The sequence below is a fragment of the Microcaecilia unicolor genome, chromosome 12 (assembly GCF_901765095.1).
Source record: "Microcaecilia unicolor chromosome 12, aMicUni1.1, whole genome shotgun sequence".
Lineage (NCBI taxonomy): Eukaryota > Metazoa > Chordata > Amphibia > Gymnophiona > Siphonopidae > Microcaecilia > Microcaecilia unicolor.
Window position 1 is genome coordinate 1,820,910 of NC_044042.1, and position 7,184 is coordinate 1,828,093.

The following is a 7,184-nucleotide window of genomic DNA, read 5'->3' on the forward strand; positions in this document are numbered from 1 at the left end:
TCGTTCTACCATCTTCCCATCTCCGGAAAAGGTTCGTTTGCGGATTAATACCTTTCAAATATTTGAACGTCTGTATCATATCACCCCTGTTTCTCCTTTCCTCCAGAGTGTACATGTTCAGGTCCGCAAGTCTCTCCTCATACGTCTTGTAACGCAAATCCCATACCATCCTTGTAGCTTTTCTTTGTACCGCTTCCATTTTTTTAACATCCGTCACAAGATACAAGCTCCAAAACTGAACACAATACTCCAGGTGGGGCCTCACCAACGTCTTATACAGGGGTATTAAAACCTCTTTTCTTCTGCTGGTCACACCTCTCTCTATACACCCTAGCAACCTTATAGCTACGGCCACCGCCTTGTCACACTGTTTCATCGCCTTCAGGTCCTCAGATACTATCACCCCAAGATCCCTCTCCCTGTCCGTACCTATCAGACTCTCCCCACCTAACACATACGTCTCCCGTGGATTTCTACTCCCTAAGTGCATCACTTTGCATTTCTTCGCATTGAATTTTAATTGCCAAACGTTAGACCATTCTTCTAGCTTCCGCAGATCTTTTTTCATGTTTTCCACTCCCTCCGGAGTGTCCACTCTGTTGCAAATCTTGGTGTCATCCGCAAAAAGGCAAACTTTACCTTCTAACCCTTCGGCAATGTCACTCACAAATATATTGAACAGAATCGGCCCCAGCACCGATCCCTGAGGCACTCCACTACTCACCTTTCCCTCCTCCGAGCGAATTCCATTCACCACCACCCTCTGGCGTCTGTCCGTCAACCAGTTCCTAATCCAGTTCACCACTTCAGGCCCTATCTTCAGCCCCTCCAGTTTATTTAAGAGCCTCCTGTGGGGAACCGTGTCAAAGGTTTTGCTGAAATCTAAGTAGATTACGTCCATAGCTCGTCCTTGATTCAATTCTCCTGTCACCCAATCAAAGAACTCAATGAGATTCGTTTGACACGATTTCCCTTTCGTAAAACCATGTTGTCTTGGATCTTGCAACTTATTGGCTTCCAGGAAATTCACTATCCTTTCCTTCAGCATCACTTCCATTACTTTTCCAATAATCGAAGTGAGGCTTACCGGCCTGTAGTTTCCAGCTTCTTCCCTATCACCACTTTTGTGAAGAGGGACCACCTCTGCCGTTCTCCAATCCCTCGGAATCTTTCCCGTCTGCAAGGATATATTAAACAAATCTTTAAGAGGACCCGCCAAAACCTCTCTGAGCTCCCTCAATATCCTAGGGTGGATCCCGTCCGGTCCCATGGCTTTGTCCACCTTTAGATTTCCAAGTTGTTTATAGTTGTTTCAAGTTGTTTTTCACCATGACGGAACAATGTAAGCCACATTGAGCCTGCAAATAGGTGGGGAAATGTGGGATACAAAGTGCAACAAATAAATAAATAAATAAAAAATTCAACTTAGGATGACAGTGTCTGAGGGTCTCAGGATAGCTAAACCATGTGACATGTTGGTGGCTAAAGGCGGAAGGATGTTGGGCCTGTTTATGGACAGTTATAAACAGCAGAAGAGAGGAGGTGATGATGTTCCCCTGTGCAAGACACTGAAAAGACCTCACTTGGAATACTGGGTTCGATTTTGGAGGTTGTATCTCACTAAGGACACAGAGATGGTACAGAGGAAAGCGACCACAATATTAAGAGATATTCATCAGAAGACAGATGAGAAGAGACTGGAGGTCCTGAATATAAGAGGAAAGACGGCCTAAAGGGGATACGACACAGATCTTTAAATACCTGAAAGGAATTACTGAACAAATGAGCCTTTTTCAAATGAAGAGAACCTTGACATTGAGGACATATTATGAGGTTGCAAGAAAGAAGAATGAAAGCCAACCTCAGGAAATACTTTGGCACTGAAAAAGTGGCGGGTGGCTGGACTGCCCTCCTGAAGGAGGTGGTAGAGGCAAGAGCAGGGCTGGAATTTAAAAAGGAGTTGGATACGCACAGTGGCTCCCTAAAGGGCAAGTGGATGAAACTAAGAATGGAGCAAAACAGCCGGGAAATGCAATGTACTTCTCCTAAGAAACTGGGGGGAAAGTATCCTGCATTGACCCCCCCCCCCCCCCCCCCCCCCCCCCCCCCCCCCACACACACACACACAAAAATAAAAACAAGTATGGGAAAAGTAACCTGTACTGACCCCCCCCCCCCCTAATAAAACCAGACATGATGAAAGTAGCCTACACCACCGAAAGAAAAATAAAACCAGACATGGGAAAGTTACCTGCACTGACCCCCCCCCCCCCCCCACCCACACACACACACACACACACACAGACAGAAAAATAAGACCAGGCAGGGGGAATGTAGCCTGCATTCTCACACTCCACCCAATAAAACTACATAAGTACATAAGTAATGCCATACTAGGAAAAGACCAAGGGTCCATCGAGCCCAGCATCCTGTCCACGACAGCGGCCAATCCAGGCCAAGGGCACCTGGAGAGCTTCCCAAACGTACAAACATTCTATACAATCAAGCCATTGTGACATCACTAATGAGGTTGGCTCTTATTGGTGGAATGAGCCACTATGACATCACAATAGGTTAAATCACTGCTCTATGTAATAAAAGTGAGGCAAGTAGAGGACATAAGTACATAAGTAATGCCACACTGGGAAAAGACCAAGGGTCCATCGAGCCCAGCATCCTGTCCACGACAGCGGCCAATCCAGGCCAAGGGCACCTGACAAGCTTCCCAAACGTACAAACATTCTATACATGTTATTCCTGGAATTGTGGATTTTTCCCAAGTCCATTTAGTACTGGTTTATGGACTTGTCCTTTAGGAAACTGTCCAACCCATTTTTAAACTCTGCCAAGCTAACTGCCTTCACTACGTTCTCCGGCAACGATTTCTAGAGTTTAATTACACATTGGGTGACCTGCACTATACACTCCCCCCCCCAATAAAACCAGACATGGAGAAAGTAACCTGCACTGACCCCCCCCCCCCACCAAATAAAAACAGGCATGGGGAAAGTTACCTGCACTGACGCCCCCCCCAAAAAAGAACTAGCTATGGGGAAAGTAACCTGTACTGACCCCCCCCCTAAAAAAACAGGCATGAGGAAAGTAACCTGCACTGACCCACACCCCCCCCCCCCAAAAAAAAAAAATAAAACCGGGTATGAGGAAAGTAACCTGCATGGACCCACCCCCAAATAAAAACAGGCATGAGGAAAGTAACCTGCACTGCCCCCCCCCCCAAAAAATAAAACCAGGCATGAGGCAAGTAACCTGAACTGACCCCCCTCCCCCAAATAAAACCAGAAATAAGGAAAGCAACCTGCACTGTCCCTCCCCGCATAAAAGCAGGCATGGAGAAAGGTATACGTGGCATCATCTACCCTGAGGGGAGGATCAGGCGGGGGGGGGGGGCAAACCAGGGGTCCTCATTAGATTAGATTCTTGATATATCAAAGCAGTTGCATATGACATACAGACACTTTCTCACAAACTGCAATGACTTCAGGGGGAAGTAAGGGAATAGCAGGATGGGTCAAAAGAGGATTTGGGGCAGCATTTCTGCTTAAGTCTGCCTGGCTTCTGCTTTCCTCAGATGACACTGTAGCAAAAGCTCTGCTTGTTCCTTAAACTGGGAGAAGAGTGGCTGCTGAAAACTGCATCTAAAAAGCTGTGTTACCTGGAGAGGGTAATCCACAACAGGATTTGAACCAGGAGGAGTCAGTGGGCCACATCAAACATCCTGGGAACTGGGGTGGAGAAAGAGGTTATTCTGGCTTCTTCTGCATGTTTCTGGATGATTCAGCACCTCCCAGTCTCACTGACAGGAAGTGGGTGATGCATTTGGGTGTGATGTGATAATCTGCTGCAGCAGATGAGGAGTTTCAGGAGTGCTGCTACAGTCTTGCATGTGACGGTCCTTGGAGGGCAGGAAAGAGGGGAGTGGCTGTGAGAGTAATTTTCAGAGGGCTACTTTGCAAAGTAAAAGGTTGCCGTTATTTTCGCTCACCAAATCACTCATGGTTTTCTTCACCTCTGTTGAATTGGGGGGTAACACATTAGAATCACTTTTCCAAGTAAATGTACCCCGAGGAATGGCTTTGAAAACTGCACCTGCCTTTCCCATGAAATGCACCAAGATCTAGGTATAGTACATAGGTATTAAATATAATAATGATACACTTTGTAGGTGTCTATATTTAAAGCAGAGACCATTTGGCTTATCCGGTGCCATCTACCTTCCCTTCCTCTCCCTGTTACAGATTCCTTGTACTTGTGTCTTCACCACCTCCATCGAGTCACTGTTCCATGGATTCATAATCCTTTCCGTGAAGCATTTCCTCGTTACTCCCGAGTCTATCCCCTTTCACCTTCATCCTGCACTCCCTCGTTCCAGACCTCTCTTTTTTTTTTGTTACATTTGTACCCCGCGCTTTCCCACTCATGGCAGGCTCAATGCGGCTTACATGGGGCAATGGAGGGTTAAGTGACTTGCCCAGAGTCACAAGGAGCTGCCTGTGCCTGAAGTGGGAATCGAACTCAGTTCCTCAGGACCAAAGTCCGCCACCCTAACCACTAGGCCACTCCTCCACTCAATTGAAAGAGGCCTGCCGCAGATGTACTGTATGCCAAGGAGGGTTTTTTGACAGGAGATGACATGACGTTAAAACATTGAAGCCGTTGCCCCTGCGCAGTCGCCATATTGGTGAATCCTAAACAAACTATCAGCTGCATCCTTAAATATTTCCTTCCTGATCTTGTCTTGTGTGTTCTCACAGTTTTCAGCACATTTGTATTGAATCTCAGTTCTAGAAACGTGCCGGCTTCTGCAACATACGGTTAGTAGTAATGCAATAAGGCAGCGGTCCGAAGAGGAGGAAAAAGCAAGATTATACCCCTTTGAAGGTTTTGTTCCGGGCAGCCAAGGAGGTTTAATAAAAACTCTGAATGTTTATTAAACCTCCTTGCGGGCAGCAGGCGAGCTTCGCAGCAGGTGGGCGGATGATTGTGCTCTGGTACAATTCCATAATTTTGCAAAATCTAGCACAGGCCAGTCCCTCCAGTAGACCTGACAGTGACAGGTACAACACTCACTGCTCCCTAGTCCCTGACGGAGGTGAAAACCACGCACCCTGGTCACCGCCATGGAAAGGATCGGGCAGCTCACAAAAACCCTTGGCTGGAAACTTGCCCTTATTTTCCTGTGGCAACTCAGGAGTAGTTTGTGCTGGAAGAGCATCCGGGAAGCTGTAAAAAAAAAAAAAAAAAAGAAATCCACACCTAGGCAGTCATAAGTATTTGCTATTGTTTTTAATATAGAAATATCTTTTTTGTCATCATAAGCAACAATAAAGACATACAGAGCAGCACTGAAATCCACAAAACAGCATTTCAAATAAAGCGAGCTCTGGAGCACTGACAAATACAGTTTTGAATATAACCCACCCCTTCACAGACCCCTCAAAAACTTCCTAACTACCCCGAATCCCCTCCTAACAGAAACAATAAGAATAGCCCTACTGTATCAGACCAAAGGCCCATCAAGCCCAGTATCCTGTTTCCAACCGTGGCCAATCCAGGTCACAAGTACCTGACAGAATCCCAAAGAGTAGCAACATTACAGAATCCCAAACAATAACAAAATTCCGGAATCCCAGTTAGTAGCAACATTCCATGTGGAACCCCAAAGAATAGCAAGATTCCGGAATCCCAATTAGTAGCAACATTCCATGCTATCAATCCCAGGGCAAGCAGTGGCTTCCCCCATGTCTGTCTCAAAAGCGGACTATGGACTTTTCCTCCAGCAACTTGTCCAAACCTTTGGAATTCCCTTTGCCTTCCAATTCGGTGTAAGAGGGACTGGATTGGTAAATTTTTGTTGGTATTGAATTTATTAATGTGGGGTTTGGGGCGGGCTGGTGCTTGTATGGTTGATGTAATGAAATATTTGCAAAGTTAGCACTTTTCATTTTTGTGGATTTTAATGTCTTATCTGGGGTTTGTAACTCTTTATGAGCTTTTGATTTTGATGTGGAATATTTAAAAAAATATATGGTGGCTGAGGGGTTAAAATGAGCAGCTGCAGCCAAAATCAAAGCCCAAAACACATATTAGGTCATGACAGACACAAAGAACTACCAGCGCTAACTGTTCCTGGGATTAATGGCTTTTGTAGAGTCCTATTTATTTAATAAAATGTATTTAATCCACATGATCTAAACGATATCAATGTCAGCCGAGTACAAGACACAATTCAAAACAATCAAAATCAATAAGGACATGTAGACGGGGTAAGTTTTTAGAGCTTTTTCCACTGTTTTACAGGCAAACGCTGTACATAAGTACTGCCATACTGGGACAGGCGGAAGGTCCATCAAGCCCAGCATCCTGTTTCCAACAGTGGCCAATCCAGGTCACAAATACCTGGCAAGGTCCCCCCAAAATTGCTGTAGGATTGCAACTGCACATCCACAGAAACTGCACCTACTTTCCCATGGCTGCAGGTAGGTGTTTCTGGTGCACAGTCAGTGGAAGGGGGTTCCAGTTTGCATGTGCATTTTTTTAAAAATGCGGAGACTATGCAGACACTTTTTTACCTGAATCAGCTGCAAATCTGAGGGGCTGATGCACTAAGGTCACCATTAAATACAGCAGCCACGAGTTGCAAACAGTGATCGATGCGCAAATGAGATGCATGGAATTTTAACAGCGACCTTAATGCATCGGCCTTTGGAAGCACCTAGCACATCTGCAGTACAGGATCAGTTGTTTTCAGTATTGGATTGAGGGGGATGGGGGAGATACCTCCTGCATTCAAAACAAGCTTGCCTTCATCTTCAGGACAAAAACTCAGAGCTCTTGCTTAGAAAAATAGCAGGGCTCCGGGGTTTGCTCTCCGCCCCCCCCCCCCTTCGCGACTGTGGTCAGCAGAGCACTAGAAGGAGGGGAGGGCTCCCTGCATCAGGCCAGGGGGCTAAATGGGAGGCAGAGGCTGAAGGGAAAAGGGAACTGTACAGGGGGGTCAGCCCCAGAGTTGCCAGCTTGGATGAGGACTCTTCCCCGACAGCTCCTGACCTGCCGTAAAATCTACCACATTAAAGGTAGAAGCTCTTTTCTGTGCATTGCATGGAATGCTCATTATAATACTAATGAGCTCCTTGTAATACATTTGCATAGGATTCTCAGTAGCT